A 19,517-nucleotide genomic window follows, 5' to 3' on the forward strand; every position below is an offset into this window, starting at 1 on the left:
CTAGATCAGACTGAGGTCCTTTCATGTTAGCATGAAAGTAGCCCCTAGTAGTTACCAGTACGAGATGCTTCTGAGGACACTGCAGGCCAGGATGACACTGAGTCTTCCACACTGAAGTTCTCATCCTAAGTAATATCCTTAAACATTAAGGCTTTTCCTGCTCATAAAAGTTCTTTTAAAGGTGCAGTTTTAATAAGCTTGATTATATTCTGTGGTTGTAAACACCACAAGCCAGTTATGTATTGTGTGTGGATTTTTAAATTATTGTCCTAAATTTTGAATAAGCCCCACCTCACTTTTGTATAAACGGGACTTTCAAGGCCAACTGCTTGTTTCTGCCCTGTACAAACTTGAAGCAAGAACTAGACCCTGGACTTCTGCAGTTCAGAACCAGAGCCCAATCAGGCAAGATTGGGAATCTAACTGCTGTGCTATAAAATTTGCAAGAGGTGTGAAGGAGTGCTTTTGCTTTTTCTCCTGGCTGCAGCAATCTGTATGCGATTTGCCATTGTGCTCCTGTTTTTGTGACCAGACTGAAGAAAGTGCTACTTCTAGCTCTCTTTGTGCTGTTTGCAGGAGTTCATGTGTTGCTCCGAGCACGCTGATGTGCAGGCTTTCATACTAGCAGCACACCCCAACTAGCTCCCCTGTCTAGCGTGATCTGGGAAAGGGCAGTGTATATTCAGCGCCTGTGCAGTTTTAGGATTCCCCTGCCATGGAAATCCCCAGTCTCCATCTCATCAAAAGCCTGACCATAATATACTTTGTTAAGGATTAATTCATTTGTCACAGACTTAGCATTGCAGAACCTGTTCAGAAATGAGAAGTTGGCATCAAATGTCATGAGTTTGTTAAAAAATTAAAAAAAAAACCAAAACATGGGTTGCCTCCAGACATTTGGGCCTTTTTGGTTTACTCAGTTTGCATATTCAAATCATCCTACAGAACCATGAACATTATTTTGGATCTTTGTTGTAAAATGAAAATTAAGTTTTCTCTTAAGTGCACAGCTTGAGAGTCTAAGATTCACGAGAGGTGCCAAAAAGTCTGCAGTATCTGTGACTGTCCATATAGAAATGAAAGATGGATGTCCCTATAGCAACTGGAATCTGAAATCAAGACATTGCAAAAAGGAAGGCAACAACCCAGTTGGGTTATGCTTGCTTTGGCTCTGAGTAGTTTGTATAAGGAATTACAAGTTTTGTGTGTCTGCCTTATGCACTGGCATGCTGGATCTGGAAGAGACCACACATGTATTTCTGCAGCTTCTGTGTTTGGATGGAAGACATCAAAATCTTCTACTAAAATGCAGCATGCTATATAGTACTTTAAATTTTGATTGTGACCATTGCTGCATTAACTACACCAAGAATGTTGGTTTTGGTGACACAATTAGTTTCTGCAAAAAAGGATGTGGTGCCATGAAAATAATACGATTTCTGTAAAGCAGCTGTTGGAATTCTTAAGGATTAATGATTCTGTTTCCATGGAAGTAAGTTACCGAAATATATATTGGCAGAATATTTTCTAAATAGAATATTTAGAAAATGTCCAGAAAAAAAAAAATCTGGGTCATTTATAAAGAAGATGTTGAAGAATGTGCTGGTTTTACTCAATACACTGGTGAAGCAACACTATGCCCCTCTCAAAATAACCCCTGGTCTGGTTATGTGCTGTAGGAATACATTTTTTTAATACAAATGCTTGGCAATGGGAGCTTTAGCTTACCCACCACACCTTTCCCAAAATGTGCTGTAATTTTTATGAATTATTGCTTATTCACAATAACTTTCTCTTTTCTCTTCTTCTTGAAATGGCTTTCTATAAACTCTTTTAGCCCTGGTTAAATCACAGTGACATCAGTGATGAACAGTATTTTTCTGCTTGCTAAGATACTATAGCCTGTATAAAACTAATCACAAAAATGAAGTTCTGAAAAAAGTTGTCTACTTAACTATGTTTCTCAGTATAGTTTTGTTCTAAAGCCTAAGCTCTGCTTTGTCATTAGTAGTATACACAGTTAATTACGACATCATCATTCTGGTAGTCATGCAATTGGTATTGCATACCATAATTTGTCTTGACGATTTTTAAAAGTGCCATAAATTAGTAATTTCACTCCATTTGCATCGTCAAATTGCATAAGATTAGGACTACAAATCCACAAGATTTCTACTTAAAAGAAATAGTTATGTTCCTAATTTTGGAAAGTACAGCTTGATGTGTGATGTGTCAAACGTCAGGGCCTTAAAATAAAATCATAAGCTGTAGGCCTGTTTCAAGACCTGGGGAAAACGGGATGGTTCTGCCCTATGCCACTAAAAGGCTTAGTATATCAGTATGCTTGCCACTATCAGCTGTTCAGCTGCAGGACAGTGTTATACTGAGGAACAGATGACTTACATCCAACAGGAAAGTGGCAAAGCAAAAGTGACATTAATTCCCTGTCAAATGAGAATGAACTATTATTTTGCAATAAATCATTTAAATTAAAACAATTCCCTAAACATATAATTAAAATATAATGATAATAGAAAGTAGTTCATGCCGTCCTTTTTTAATTTGGGGTCACTTTTTATTCCATTTTCTATGACATTTTCTTGACTAAATTGTTGTTGTTTTGGTTTTGTATCAGATTTAGTTTTCACCAAAGGCAGTTGTATTGCAACACAACAAAAAACCACAGAAATAAATTTATATTTCGTCTGAAACAGAAACTGTTAGACACAAATAGGTCTTTTCCACCCAGTTCAGTATTCCTGGTGAGTTTAATTTTTGCTGATACTAATAGTAAAGTTACTCATACTTGTGCCTTTTGACTCGGATATTAATATGTCAAGATTAAATTGAGGAGGTTCTAACTCATCCATGCGTTGTGAAAGCAAGGCTTTTTCATACAAAAGGCTGTATGCGCATTACTTTTTCTCTTCCTGCTCTTCAGTGAAACAGTTAAGCATTTGCTAGATTAATTGGCTTGTGAAATTACCTCATCTTGGTCCTTTTCTAATTTTATCTATATATTTATTATTCCTCTCCTTACCTCTCTTCCCCCATCTGTTCTGACCTCTAAGCCTTATATTAGCAATTACCTTTCTTTGAGTCATTTTTTTCAAAAAAAAAAAATTTTGGAGAGATTATCTCATTCCATGAAGAAAGCAGAAACAAGTTTAAATGAGAGAGACTTCATCAGAGACTTGTAATCCATGTTGTGTCTGTGTATTCTTCTTGTCAATTGGGAAAGTATCATAAAAACCCCCTTCTTTGAGAATACTTTTCTCATATATTTTCCATTTTATACTCTTGAAGTGCAGTGGAAAAACAGACAGAACACTAATACTGTAATTTAACTTACACTTTTTTCCACCATATAATAAACAACAGGTTAAATACTACTATAGCTCTTGTGTTTCTTTCTTTGTACTTTATTTGCCATGTGAGACTTTGGAGACCCTTCCTCTTTCTCTTTTTCTATTTTCCTCATAAGAAGGTGAAGGGTAGTAATACTACATGAGGGTAGTAAATTCCCTGTACACATGTACATGTCAGCGGTCACAGAAATTGTGACTAAAATGACAGATACAATAAGTATTCTTCAGGGTCTTTTGTTAGTTTAGATTTAGGTCACAAAGTGTATTTCCCAGGCTGTCATTCTAAGATGAGCCAGTCTGACAACACAAATGTTATTTTAGCTTTTTCAGAGTATTGGCTTTGTAGCAGCATTGAATTAAGAGTTTTCAGAACTTCGGCAGTGTTCCTAGGAATCCACATTAAGCCATAAAGATTAATTTTTAAACAGTACTTTTCCTGCTCAAATCCTCTGCCCATGTTTCCATATGGTTTCATTTTAATGCCTATGAATCCATACTTCTATTACTGCTTGCCCCCTTTTACTGGAATTCACTGGAGGAAAGTGCTATTAGGGTTTTCCTTTTTGCAGAAGGGGGTAGTTGTTCTGAAAAGAGAGCACAAGATGAAATAAAAGGGTACGTTTATGAACAAAATGGACATAACGATCAAGGTTTTCTATTGAATCTTTGTGGTCTAGAGAGGATCACTGCCATTCTGAATGACAACAAAGGCTCTTAAAAAAAAATTAAGAAATTAGCAACATTTTCTGGAAGCTTAAATTTTGTCTTATGCCTCATGTCTCTTTTTCTGATGAACCTTAGAAATGGAAAAATAATTTATATCTATCCACAAAGATTATTTTTTGTTAACGTATATAAAAACTGTATAAGTAGCATCTGACAGGTTCAGACAATTTAAAGGGAACTCTTAAGCCTCGTGTTTAGGTATTCGATGTATTGCTAATTTATATTACCTGATTAGAAATGCATATTCAAAAACATGCATTTTCAGCACATTTTAACCTAAAATGCTCTATAAGGTCTCCTCAGATGTGTTCAAAACCCAGCTCAGTTTCTCACATTCATGTAATGTAGAGTCCTTCATGCATTCGATGGAGAGGTTCATGGCCCTAAAGAAATTTGGAATATGCTAATATACTGTGCTGAATTCAGGCCTCCAATTCCAATGAACTGAAAAAAACCCCACAAATAACTAGGAATCAACTGCAAAAAAGTACAACTTTCAGAAGCAGCTTTAAAAAAAACTTGTCACATTTTTCTGCTTGGATAAAAACAAATGTAAAATTTTGCAGTGACTTGAAATACCCTCTTTATTCACAAACCTGGAATTTGCACTTCAGAAGGACAACTGGAATCATAAAATATAGTAAACATAGAGAAGGAATTTCCCCTTTTGTTAGTTTTCTGTCTTTAAGAACATAGACAACAGTGTTGAAACTTGTTTTTACATGTTTCTGAATTTCAATTTCTAGGAATATTTCTTGAAAAATGTCCAAGTTAGGAAGTACATACACAAAATTCACAATTTCTGTAGTTAAATAATGAGCAATGTTTGATTTGCCAGCAGGAAAGCTATATATCCAGCAAAACCCCAGAATTTTCAATATTGATATTAAACTTTGTTTAATTGCTACTGATTTGCTACAAAATGAAGGGGAATTTCAGGAATGTTTATGTAAATTATTTTGAACTTTGCCTTGAATAATTATCTTTATGACCTTCTCCATCACTACATCTTTCAGTTTTAAAAGTCTCCCTGCAAAGGCAAAGCCAATGTTTTTTTCCTGTATTTATTATGGTTTGACTGTTGTCTCATCAGGTTAAAACTTTTCCATCACAACTTGAATTTTGTATTCAGATTCTTTTCTTGAATGCTTAAAGGGTTTTGCAGTGATAGCTTCTCAACATGAAGAACTGGAACAAGAAAATAAATTTTAATAGAAAATTGTTAGATGCAGGTTATTGTGCTTGTAAATCACATTTCTATAAATAATGGCAAGGTGTTTTGGTCCTTTTAACCAAGAATATATCGGAACTGAAAGGGATCTTCTGGCTCATCCAGTCTCCTCCTATTTCAGGCAACCACATCATATAACCTTTTTAATAAATTGATGAAGTTCCATCTTAAGATGATCTGGGCTAATTTTGCTCCATTGCTCCTTCTCGAGGACTGTTCAAGAACTTGATTGCTTCTCGGGATTGTGTTTAACTTGTAGTATGTCCATATCACACAATTGTATCGTTGTTAGCTCCTCAGTCTGGAGTCTCATTTTTTTTCTGTTGAACTAACCAATGATCAATGTCATCCAGTTCTTTTTGGGTGGTATCTGTGTCTTCATCCGTACTGGCCATGTATCCTAACCTTTGTTATTAACGTGTATGCTTGGATTTTGTCTCAAAGTTAAGTTAACAAATATATTAAACAAGATGTTTAAAGAGCTGGTCTGATGCTTCATTTCTCAGGACTACTTGTGATCATCTCCTTTTTCCTCTTTTTGGCCATTTTTTTACCTGCCTTACCATTCTTCCAGTAATCCTCACCACCTTCTAGCATAACTAAGAATTTCCTTTATGGTGTTGTAACACAATTTTTGCTGATGCCCAAGTGGATTGTATCTATTGCATTTCCTTTGTCTGAAAATATGTTATCTGATCAAAGAATGTCAGCATCCGACCACACAATGTCAGTCTGACAAAATTTATGTCTAGCATTTTACTCATCTCTTCTTGGCTTCCTTTTTTTTTTTTTTTTTTCATTTATTCTTGCTTTCTGCTATGAGCTTTAGCGCATTCTTAGGGTCATTCTAGCAAGCCCATAGCTGCTTGTATCACTTCCCTGGCCCTTCTCAAAAATAGATGCAATGCTACGTATCCTCTGATCAGAGGGTGTCACTATAGATAATAATCTTATCTATAGGGCAGCCTCATGGAACCTGAAGCTTTTTCTGCCAGATCTTTAAGAACCAGGAATTACGAGCTACAGGTTTCCCAGAATGTCATTCACTTCTGCCGTTTGCTATGTCAGCCAGCTGAAATATGTAAGACGGAAACTAAACTTTGCTTACTAATGGAAAAAGACAGTGTTGGGATGTATGCAATTGTAAATATCAGTGAAAGTTGAAATATTTTCATGCAAAAATAAGCTCCAAACTCAGACTTCCTAGGGAGTGTTTTTGTTGGAAGTTGATTCTAGCCTAGGTCAATTTTATTCTTGTTTTTGTATTATTCATTCCCTTTTTGACAGCTCACCAAGTCATGCTTTTTCCTGGCATAGGTCATTCTCCTTTTTATAGCAAAAGTAGGTGGTGGAGAGGAGTCAGCAGAAAGAAATCACGAAAGGTCCTTTATATTTCTATATCATTCTACCTAAATATTTGAAGGAAGGTTGTATTTCTTTGTAGTGTCCTATCACCAGTTCCTAACAATAGGTTTCCCAAATTAGAATACAACCATGTAGCCTGTCCAAAGATGACTTGAAGACCTCCTGCAGACTTGATGACTTTCATTTTCCAGCCCCTAAAACCCTATAGCTTTATGGATTTTGATTGCAAACTACTACAAAAAAAGATTCTGTTGATTTGCAGGATGGTTGTAGTAATCTTTCAGCGCTTCCATCTTTTTCATCTTTTTTTTCTATAGAGAGAAAAAAAATGATCAGTTTTTTAAAATATGGGTGACATTTTATTTTATTTAAAGAGCATAATTTCTAGGGATGGATGTGACTTCCCTGGTAAAGGACTTCTTGGCTGTATCTTTCAAGGGTGTACAAGCAGTCTAGATGCCTTGATGGAAGTAGAGATGATGTCAAAAAAGGCAACTGGCCCACAAATCCTCATGTCAATAGAAAAATGGAACAGTCTTTTCTTCCTCCATGCATGGACCAAGTAAGTTAGATCAAGACTTTATTTTCAGATGATAACAAGATAATTTTATGACAGATGTCTTTGGTTGCAGTTAGGTCTGCTGGATTAATTAAATAAATCTTAGCGAATCACACTGCTAAAATTAGCCTCAGAAATGCAAACAGTCATTATTTTGTAGTTTTCTTGTGCCTTTCTCACTGCTTACCTTTATGTTGCTAGAGCCTGGATTTCACTTTTACCAAGGCTAATTGCCCATTTGCTTTGCAGTGAAAATCTAAGCTCAAATCATCGAAGTGCTGGTGGCTATCTGAGATCCTCAAACAGTTCTACCCAAAACAGAAAGTTCTTCCAATGGATAAATTAGCAAACAGCTCATCTTATTATAAGGGAAAGAAGAGTGGATCTTCTGAAGAACACCAAACTTTGCACACACAAGGGGAGTGCAAACACTCCTCACGAGTGTAAGAGTAATACTGCACTGGGCGCCTGGGCTAACCTGGATGCTCAAACTGGGTGCAGATTTCTCCACCTGGCATTGCAGTGAAGGCTTGGAAGCTGTGGTTTCATTGCTTTGTTTTTGCTTGGGTTTTTTTCCCCCAGTAGATCAACTAGTACCTGCTAACAAAGTCTGTAAAATCCTAACGGAGACAAGGCAATTATCTTACTGCTCTAAAGTACGAAGGTAATACCGTTGACTCTGCTTAGTTACTTCTGGAAGACTAGAGTGCTTTCTGTCCACTAGGATGTTACAAGCAGGTAGCTTTTAATTACCTGCTGTAAAATCAACTTTCTGGAATAAAAATAAAGGCACGTAAGCATCTGTGATTTAACTCCTCTTACTCACTCGCTAAGACTAGTAGTCCATCTGGCTATTTTAATATGATTTATTGTCATGCATTTTTCCTTTTTTTCTGTCTTTTACTGATGTATTTTGGTATTTGCTTTAACCTTGTAAAAATTTATGTGATCCTTTCTAAAATAGAGCTTCATGATTTGTTTATGTTTACTAGGTCAGATAGCTTGTTCTCATGCAGACAGATCAGTGACATACAAGAAAGGAAATGTGAATTATCTGCTCACATCCCATAGTTTTGATAGCATCTCAGACTGAGCTATGCACCTGGGATACTCCTAGTGATATCAGGAACCGACGAGGTGTGTCCAATAGCGCTTCATTCCTTCTCATTTCTTGCTTCAGTCTGCCTAGCTATATTTGTGCAGACAGCAGCTCTTTAATTTAATCATGAAAGAAATTATTCTAAGCAATTATTTACTGAGAGTGTCTCCACTCTTGAAGTAACATGTTGATTCTGTGTGCTATTGAGACTGTATTATGTAGTTCATTACTCAGAATATCAAGACAGAATTACCTAATAAGAGAAGCATAAAACAAGATGATTTGCATAGCGCAGTTGAACTTCACGGTTTGCATTTCTGAGCAGGAGAAAACGCCAAGATTCCATAAGGCAACTACTTATTCCAAATCTGGCATTTCTCCTATTCAGAAACACAGATTGTGAAGTTCACTCGAGTTATTCAAATCAATCAATTTTTTTCCCAAGTATTTTAATAACAAGCACATTTTCTGTTATTAGTGTTTTACTTGTATGCTATTTGAATATTAAGGTATTAATTGAGTATATTCACTTACCTGCTGTCTCTCTTTCCTGATTCTCCAAGAAAAAGCTCTGTAGTACATTTAAAGGAGTAAGGAACATAGACAGGTTGATACATGTGTGCCTTTGCTAGAGAATTAAGATGAGTATCAGACACAGCTCATTTGTGGCTTTATCTTATGTCATTCCATCACTTGCAAGTTATACAAGCGATTCCTAGACTATATAAATAAGGGGTTTCACACGTACAGCATGTAAATCTGACTTGAAGGCTGTGCCTGTATTAGTGAATAAAATGGACTAAGGACTGTTCTTTGGTCCTGAAGCTAGCTGGGATGGCAAGCCGTGTCCATATGGCTAGCTCTTTTGCCCTTCTGACTATAATTAACTGTTTTCTTGTTGGGGATGATTCTTGGTCTGTGCGAATCCCTGAAATACAGCTTTGAATTGCGGGAGAGAGGTAGTTGGCCTGAGCCAAAACTATGCCCGGAACCTTAACAACAATTTCATGCTACACTCGCACAGCCGTGCTGCGGTCCTGCTGAGCTTATCCGTGCAGTGTTATCAGAAGATTTCGCTGTATCCCTGCCTGTCTCAGGATACTGTTCAGCGTCCTTTTCTAGCTCAGAAACCTAAAGCCCCAGCCCATCTCTCTGTACCGAACCCAGTGGCTAAGGGCTGCTTGCCTTCACGGAAGGGGTGGAAGGGCAAAAAACTCCACCTCCTTCCTCAGCTTAGGTTTATTTATTGGCAGCAGTGCTGCTCCGTAACTTGGGGAGAAAAAGGGGGAAAGAATGCATGTAACAGTGGGACTGTCTAACCTCCCTTACGAAAATAAGCAATACACTCCCTCTACTCTGTTGAGCCCCCATGGAGGCTTTAAACAAAGATACCGTCTATGATCTGCAGTTTCTGTGAAACCCAAGGAAGCTTTGAGGCTTCTGTGCACGTGGCAGTACAGCCAATCAAGTAGTTGTGTGTGCAAGTAATGACAGTTATTTGGTCTGAATAAGCAAATAGTGTGTGCAAGCATTTTTCCATGAGTTGTTGAAAAATTGACCTTAAATATTTTGCTTTTCATTAGAAAAGATGAGGATTTCACAATGACAGTCATATTCAACTCTTCCTCTGCTCTGGATCAGATACGTCAAAATATTATGTTTTTTTTTTCTTTATTAGCATCATCAGAACAAAGAGTGAGAACATAGGTTCTGGGCTTGATACATGCTGTTGAATATTTTACAAGACTGTAATAAAAGCTTATTTGATACGTTCTTACACGATTTGCCACTGCAGTGAAAAACATAGCTATTAAAACTTTATAAGCAGCTGTGGCTACTTGTTCCTGTGAAAAAGCAAATCCCAAATGTCAGCTTGGTTTCTGTGGTTCTTCAGAAAATAGTGTATTCAAGTCTGGTCTATACTTAATAAGTTTTACTGACATGATTATGTTTGCTAGCAGTGCAATTTTTTTCATCATCATAACTGTGCTTGACACTGCTCTACCGCAGATGTAGGTATGCTGGCACTCGTGTTGAAGATATGACTCTTTCTTCACTGACCAGAAGGACAATGTACCTTTGAAACACGTTTAAGCTGGAATTACCATTTCTAGATGAGGGGAATGATTGCCCTATGCAGGACTAACAAAAAGAGATGTTCTTAAGTGCAGACAAGGCTTCAGTTTCATAGACACAAAACAGTCCTGAATAAATGAAGTCCTCTCTGCTTGGCAGTCAGCCCTGCTGACTCTTACAACTTTATCATGTTTTTCAATAATTGTTTTTGTTTTGTTCCTTAAAATCTTCAAGTTCTTGCATAACATGGATGCATAGAATTCTGTGCTTCATAGTAGACTATTTCTAGCATTCATAGTTGTGGAAAAAAAGCTTGAAAATGCTCTTACAATCCCCACTTTTAACACAGCAAATAGAAGGATCTGAAATGTGCAGTATTTTAAAATATTGTAAGTTTTAAATCAAATTCCTTCTTTGTGAGACCTCCCCTTTTTATAGTTTTGATGATAATGACTTCTATAAATTTTATGTCCCTGAGGTGATTTGAAATGTGTTGGATCTCGTGTACCGAAATGTTCAGGCAAAAATGCGTAAGATGTACTTTTTAATAGGATTGCATACAAAGTATGCAAAAAGTATGGTTTTGAGATTCAGGGACTTCTGGTGGCTCTTTGCTTTTTGGATACATTTTACAGTGGGTACACTTGTCTTTTTTAGATGTGCTTTATGACCTAAAACTTAGAAGTTGAGCTCTGTGCAGAGTACTGGTTATTAACATTCCGAAACGAGTAGATTTGGAACAAATTTCACAAGCACAAGTTGTCCCGCGATTTTGTTGAAATAAACAGTGCCTATGAGCCTCCTCAGAAGTAGTATCAAGAAGGAGCTTTCTGCCTGTATGTGACTGTACACATCTGTTAATTCAGAGATCTAAATGTGAAATCCAGCACTCAGGGACACCAGGTGGATATTTGATACTCTCTGAGGAATTTGGGCTTCATAAACCATTGTATGGATTATTCACAGCCATGCATTTTTTCCCTGCTTGTGACAGAAAAAATATGGGTGAAATATTTGCATCAATAATTAATCCTGGTATAAATCAATACAAGTTACTAATAAATGAGAAGCAGAGACATGTAGCTGCCAAAAATCAGCTGTTAATATTAGCCTCTTCACTTACTGAAATGGCATGCTGCAAATCACAAATGTTCTATTACTAACTACAAAATATTTCTCTAGGTGAAAGTCAGGAATATTCTCCAGCTCTACTGTGAAAGCTGCAGTCATAGCACAGTATAATTTGAGATTGGAATAAATGTACACAGAGCATGAGAAATAAGGAGATACAACTCTTTATGTCTACTTTTCATGACTATTCAGAAGTACTTACATGATTTAGGAGCCTAAGGGCTCAATTCACTTGTCCACACATAGGGATCTTGTTCCATTTAAAACTCATTAGGGTATCCCAAGCTTCCTCATGAGGCTGTCAGATAGGAGCTATGGAAGAACCATCTCCTTTGAGAACAGCACCTGGAGACCAATGAGGATATCCTAGGGTGCCTCACGTGCAGATGAGTGTGTAATGGCAACTGAACCTTAAACCTTCAAAGTCCAGGCTGAATTCAAGCTTAGGATCTGTTCTTGAAGAAGGCATCTGTGCCACTTCTTCTAAAGAATGAATAAGACTTAGTCTTTTCTTCAGAGTGGCTATCCCTTTCTTGCTTGCTCAACATACTGACTCCTTCCTTAACCAAACGTACTTGTTCCTTGCCCAAAGATCATGCAGGTGGTGAGGGACAACCCCCACCTCCCCTGGAAACACCGCAGAGTTGGGCAAAACGCATAAACTTGGCTCTATCCCATGATAATGCCCTGGTGGTAAGATCATCCTCCTGAAAAATGGCAGAGGTGAGTGTGATTCCTTCAGGCCAAGGATTGTCAGGAACTGCTCTAATCAGTAGACTGCAGCTACCAATGGATATTTTAAAGAAAATGGTGGATATGTCTTCACTAGATGATAGGCCTGATCTTTTCAAGATGTAGTTACTCACAATTCTGAGTTTAATTCTCAAATCTCTCTTTATGTACCTGAGACCTTTACTTGAATCTGGCAGTAAATCAGTCAGAAATGAGACTTAAGTGCCTCAGAAATATAGGCACTGTTAAAAACTTTATCCCTTGCCAGTGATTAAACTCACCATCCACGTAGGGGTCTCACCTAGTAGCACAACATCAGTGCTTCCCAAAGTTTTCCCTTAGCAACCCTACTTCCAGGGTCACAACCCCACTTTCATTTTCACTTCCAGGCTTGCGGGCCCCAAGTGGGGTCATGACCCTAACTTGGGAACTGCTCTATAACACATTGAAAAAATTAACATACCAGCCAGTAAATACATCAGCAAAACAAACCCATCCAATCTACCTAAGACCCCGCGCAGTCTGCCATCCCTAGAGGTCTTACCTATTAAACATGGGTCAGATTTTCAAAACTATGTATTTACTTGCAAGATCACATACTGTTTTGGGTATGTGTTACCATTGTCTTGTAGTCTTCGTTTGTGCTATTTAGCTAAGTTTGGTGTTGACAAATATGTGCTAACACTTCTGAAAATATGACCCTCTTTTTCTTGCTCATTCATATGTTGGAGGTGCTGCTTAGATTTATTATTTGCACATAATAGAGTTCACAGTTATTGTGTGTCAGAAACAAGATCTGGAGAATCTGCTGTTCCCACAGCTGGAGCAACACATACACATCTGCTAAGACTGCAGTGTAAATTGTATTGTCCTTAGCAATTAATCACTTACACTGTATTCTATCAACTCTCCTCCTCCTTAACTCCTACTGGTCTTTACCCTCTTCTCCCTTCTTCTTCCTCCTCTGTCTTCTGTTCTCCTTTTCTTCTGTGTCTCCCACTTCATTTTTTAACATCTTCTCCAGAAGTGCTGAGTTTGGACATGGAGATGCTGCTGCAAAAGTTCCTACTTCTCTTGCAGAACATTCTATCACTGGATCTTAAGGAGCTTTGCACAGGTTGTGAAAGAACGCAGGTTATGAAATCTTAATATCTTCATTTTACAGTGGGGAAGTTATAACACTGTTCTAGCAAGGTCTGTTACTTACAGTCACCAAAAAGTCAGTGGCAGAGAAAAAGATGAATCCATGTTTCATGTGTCCCATGGTGGACCCCAAGCAACATGGTTAGTTAGCACAAGATATACCAGTAGATGGCACTTCAGCGTTCATGGCGTTGCTTATATATCTGAGGGGCTGATAAAAATGGGCTTCTTGTGTGTCGTTCTTCACATACAACTTTTAGCATAATTTTATTTCTCTTTGGTCTTGTGCTCTTCTCCTGGGATCTTTACTCTGCCCTTCTCTTTTTTCATTTTCCTTTTTTCATTTTCCTTGCTGTGACACTTTTCTGTTGTTTCTCCATTTCTCCCAGTTTTCCATATGCTATGTCTCATTTTGAAAAAAAAGAAAAAAAAAAGAAAGAAATATTATAAGGTGGAAATCCCTCACTGATTTTTTTTCGGAAAAGAGTTACCTAGATCCTGACTGATTCGTTACTGAGAACTGGAGGGGTGGTGAGCGGGAGCAGTAAGATTTACTCCCAAGTGTTCTTAAGGTCCGAAGTACGTATCTGAATGTGTGGCTCCAAAAGTGCACTGCAATGTCCCATCTGCATATACAGACGAAATGGTATTAATACCATGAACAGCCTCACCATGTGTTTTTTGCTGTGAGGTAAACAGCTGTTTACCAACTTGCAGTGTATCTGTGAAACACATGCAAACAAAGACACCATGTCCTCAAGTCTATATATTGCACTACCTTTGCTGTACACAGGCTGCAGCTGAACACTTCAGGTTCTGGCCCTTCTTCCAGTTAGGAAATGAGGGTTTTGATCGGGCTTCTGCTGTGGGCCCTGGCTGGATTTCACCCCGTCAGCGCATGTGGTGCTGCTTGCTAGGTTGCTGACAGTGGCAAGTGCCTTTCAATTAAGGCTGAAGTTCCATGAGAGCCCGTAAGTGGAGAATGCCGGGGAGATTAATAAACGAATTGTCACAGCTTCCAGGCATGCTGGGTTGGGAAGTGCAACTCTTGAGTTTGCGGGCTGTGTAAATTTGGAGCTCTGGGTCTGTATCTTTATGGACTCAGTCCTTTTTTTCTTTCTCATAAAATGAATGAAAATTACTTTCTCTAAAGTTGAAGTCCAAATGTGGAAATACTCAATATTTGTGTATCTTTTATGCCAAGCATTTTAGGCTTTTTGCAGTTTTGGTGGAGTCACCATTTGAAACAAGGATTTGAATTGCTCTGACTAGACCATCTGTATGTGGGAAAAGATTATGGGAAACATCCCTGCAGGGCTCTTTTTAGTTGCTCCAGTGGGCATTATCCATTATTTTTCCAAGTGTCTTGCCTTAGGGCTTTTTCTGCTTTCCTTGCTGTCTTGACCAATCTAGCTGGTACTAGTTACTGTCTCTTTGAGAATTATTGTCAGTCCTGAAAAAAAATTGCAAATCTGAACAATACAATTATTTCAAACTGCATTTTAACTGCTTCATTCTTTCATCTTATTTACTTGTTTTCACTTAAAAATACAGACACAAACTTTTGTGCATTTGCTTGCATTTTCTCCACTACACATTCTACTTGGCAGAGAATGAATATTCTAGTGAATAGTGAATAGATACTGTATTCCTTGAACAGCAAAAAGTTTCACTAAAATCAATGGGAAAATAGCATTTATGGGAAATTTTAGGATCACTTAAGGATCATGTAAGGGAAAAACATATTAAAGAAGAAACATTCTATATTCCTGCTGACAATTGCATCCAACTGCTGTGGTGACACGGTTGTTCCTTGAATGTTTATTGAGGGAATTGTGTCTTTTTAACTTGACATTCCTTTCTGATTTTGGAGTCTGTAAGACTTAAAAGTGGGTGGGCATACCTCTTCATAGGATCATAATTCAGCTTGGAAGGGATGTCAGGAGATCATCTGCTGGATTGTCCTCATGGGGAAAAAGGTTTCCCTTACACCCAGTGTGAACTTCTCGTGTTTCAACTTATGCCTGTTGTCCTGCTACTACGCACTGCTATGAAGTGCCTGGCTCTGTCTACACAGTGACCTGCTTGTAGGTGGGAAAGGCTGCTCTGAGTTGCCTCCAAAGCCTTCCCTTCTCCAGGCAGAACAGCTCCGTCCCTCAAGCTCCCCTCACAGGGCAGGTGCCCCAGCCCCTGAGCATCCTGGTGGGCCTCTGTTGGGCTTGCTTGTCATCAGTGCCATCTTTGTCTACGTTGTCCAAGGACTTGCATAACTACCTATCTGGCTTATCTGCATGTCTTGCCCTGTGACCACTTTTAGCAATGCTTCTAATTCAAATGAAATGGTAGCACGCTTTAGTATCTTCTAAGTGTTTCTATGGACACCCACCGACAACATCCTTGTAGTTCCACGTGCCTCTTAAAATACGAAGTGATTGAAACTTAAAATGAAGAGTACATAACATGAAGCTTAGCAGAAGATCAATAGGAACACTGTTATCTGAATAAGAGCATTCCAAATTGTTAAAGGATCTTGGGAAATATACTAAAACTGTTTTTCTTATGTAAAACCGTATTTTTGCATACAACCATGCTACAAAGGGTAAGAATGTTTTTTTAAAAAATGCTGGTTTTGCTGGGAACCTCTAACATGCTATAAAAAATAGTTCCAACATTCACTTTGAAATATTTCAAAAATCTTTAAAACCAGGTGTCTAAAATTTAGTTGTTGAATGTGAGTGGTGTGGTTTCATTTTGAGGAGTTCTGAGTATCTGTAGATCTCACTGAAGCACTGGGACGTTCAGATGCTATTACTGAGTGGCATTGGTGGAAATTCAGGGGCCTTTACACATTCAGATCTACACTGGACCACCTTGATAAACTCATTATCCTGTAGCATCTGGTAGGTCTCTGATTAGCTGTTACCAAAGTCCAGAGTTCCTCCTCAGTTTTCTGACACATTAGTGCTCTTCAATCCCATGGTGAAGTTGAGCAAATCCATTTAAAGATTAAAAGATCAAAAGAATGTACCTGTAAATTACAGGAGTATGAGCCATATGTGTGGTTTTAACTCCAAATCAGTCTCTGAGCTGAACATTATGGCTCACACCTTGTTTTCATGTCATATTTCTCCACTGTGTGATAATTTCATTGGCTACGTTGTTTATGAGTAATGAATGGTTGTGAATTATACAGATGATCCCAAATGAGTGTCAGCAAAATCCAGCCACTAAGGTCCATTCTATATTTATATGTATCAGAAAAAAAATATTTTAAAAAGTTAACTTGTGCATACCTGCAAAATTCATGCTGCCATAATGGGTCAGGCAGGCCTTGGAATTACAGAAATATCAAACCAAAAATGTAATTGCCTTATCTTCAGGGAGTTATTAATTTAAAATCTGATACCTTGTGAACCCCTTGGTCTATGTACAAATGTTATGCTTCACCAGAAAGCATGGAATCCTAGTTCTTCAAAGGGATAAGATACAGATGTTTCTGTGCTGGTGATTCATTGTATAGTAAAATGTCACTGCCTAGAGAACAGCACTGCGTACTGAAATTTAATTTCACCTGATTCCCATTTGGAGGGAAAGAAGGAAACATTTTTATGTCATAAAAAAAAAAATGGCAGCTGTTTGAAATTTGCTGAGAGGCTTGGAATGTAGTTTTAGTTGAGGTGTATTAGCAGACAGAAAGCAAGCAAAGAGGTAAAAGGTGCAAAAGAGGTCCGTGGTATTGTTCTTAAGTCTGTCATAGGAACACAGCTATCAGGAATGCATTTGAGTGTGATCAAAATTGTGTATACTCACTTGCACGTATTGCACAGACGAATACGTTTGGTAAGCAAGGCTTTAGAAGCAATATTATTGTCGTTCAAATGCCTCAAGCTGGGTCTCTAGGAATTAAACTGATTTTACTTAGGTACCAGAATATGGGTTTCTGTTTTCGAACATATGCGCTCCACTCTGTGTTACTGTACGTGCGTTTGTGAGTGGAGTTCACAGGCTTGGGATTCAGTACCAAAATATGCTCCGTGGTAAACTAGGAGTTTCAGAAATGTGATTTACAGCAAGGGGAATATGTATGCCAGACAATAGAAAACACTGAAAGATGTTTCTGAAAATGTATTTTTCTTTTGGTTTTAGGAGCTTGTGCAAGGTGGTTTCAGAGCTGGAAACCAACTTCTTGTACTTAGACATCCAGATGTCTCTGTTTCTTCATTTAAACAACACCCAGGATAGCCTGTGCGTTGAGAGAGGAAGCAAACCAAAACCAAACCAAACCAAAAACACAAAGAAAAAAAGAACAAGAGGTAGAAAACATGGATTCAGCACCTTCGTTAGACTGAGGGAATTAAGTTCACATTTCCACTTCCCAGGAAGTTCCCCATGTACAAGCCTAGAAGAGAGGATGAAACAAGTAAAGCGTCTCCTGTTGTAACTATGACTCAGTGTAGAAAAAGATGTGAGATTTGTAATCTTGATTTAAGCAGAGAGTTAAACATGATTGCATAGCTCAAGGATGGAGGCACTTACCTACTGGGGGAAGGAGGAGGGGAGGCAACCTGGATTCTGGCCCCTGCTTCAAGCACTATTTATGTATGTTACTCAATTACAAATGCAAAATGTGTAGGCAGCCCCTGGGGCAAGAACCCAGGACTTCCTCTTCAAAAGGAGCACCTATTAGGGTTGCAAATTATCCTCTCTCAATGAATCTTGCTTCTTCTCCAATACAGAAGTATGGCTTCAGCAGGCATGACAGGCAGTTCTCCAGCCTGAGCTTCACCTTGAGTTGGTGGTGGATGCTCTCCTGGGAGATGTGGGAAAGGTCTCCTCAGGAGGAGACTGGCAGTGAACCTGCATCTCTCACTTCATGAACAAGTACGATGTTATGTAAAATGTTGGCCGTCGTCCTGCCACAACCTCTGGACATGTTTCTGGGAGAAAGTCTCTGGGGCTGTTGTGCCTCATGATGAGGTTGGTGTATGTCAGTCATGCTCAGAAGATGTTTACCTCTTGAAGCCCCTCAGGAGATACCTCACCTGTACATCACAGGCAGGCTTTGGTGCAAGGTAGGTTTCAAGATTTTCAGCTGTATAGAAATAGCAGTAGCAATGGGAAATGCAGTAGCAGAACTTCCAGATAATTTTATCAGCGAAAACCTGATGTAGGTTTTTGTGGCTGTTTCGCATACGTGTACATGCGTACGTGTAGCTTCCCGGCATTTTTGTTGCTTTTTTGAATTTGGCTGTCAGTGACTTTCTCAAAGTTATTTTGTGATCAGCAGCAGGACATGAAATGAGAATCCAGAAATCCTGCTCTGCTACAGTCTCTCTGTAAGACATGTAAATATATTTACAATTAAAACCAGTCTTCTAATGCTGTCGTTTTGTTGGAAATGAAGTAGCTGGCACCTATCTGAATTTGAGAAAAATCTCCTCTGATACTCTCTGCATCTATTAAACATTTTATCTCTATGTCATTGTCATGTGTTTATTAGTTCCTTGAGAGATTTTCCGATAGGTTCTTTTTCCATCCGTCTGTTCTCCTGGCCCCTGTTCTCTTTTATTCTGGGTTCTGTTCCCTCAGGAGACCAAAATCCTGCTCCTTTTGCTCCTCTCATCATGTACTTCCTTCCAAAGAGTCTACTTGTCTAAATGAAGCAACAGGAGGAGAAAGGGCAGAATTTTTTTGCTATTATTTTGAATACAATATTATAAATGCATGCCTGTAGTTTTTATGTATTCATAGTTGAATAAACTATATTTGCTTTGGATAATGCTAAACAATCCATAACAAATTAGAGTTTACTCTGTAGTAAAAAATACACAGAAGGCTATAGCAGGAACAGCCTTCAAATATGATTCGTATTTAAACAAAATGGGTAAATCAACTCCTGGTCTCAGACCTCAGTTCAGCAACGTACTTAAAACACTATTGAATAAGGTGCGTAAGTACGTTTTTTTAAGGTTTATGCAGTATGATAGAGAAATTTTGGTAAGTGGGGCCTTATTTGGGAGAACAGCATAACCCAGATAGCATAAAACAGGACCTTGGTCCCTGCTGTGCTTATGGCCGTTACCTTTC

The sequence above is a fragment of the Calonectris borealis genome, chromosome Z (genome assembly GCF_964195595.1).
Source record: "Calonectris borealis chromosome Z, bCalBor7.hap1.2, whole genome shotgun sequence".
Lineage (NCBI taxonomy): Eukaryota > Metazoa > Chordata > Aves > Procellariiformes > Procellariidae > Calonectris > Calonectris borealis.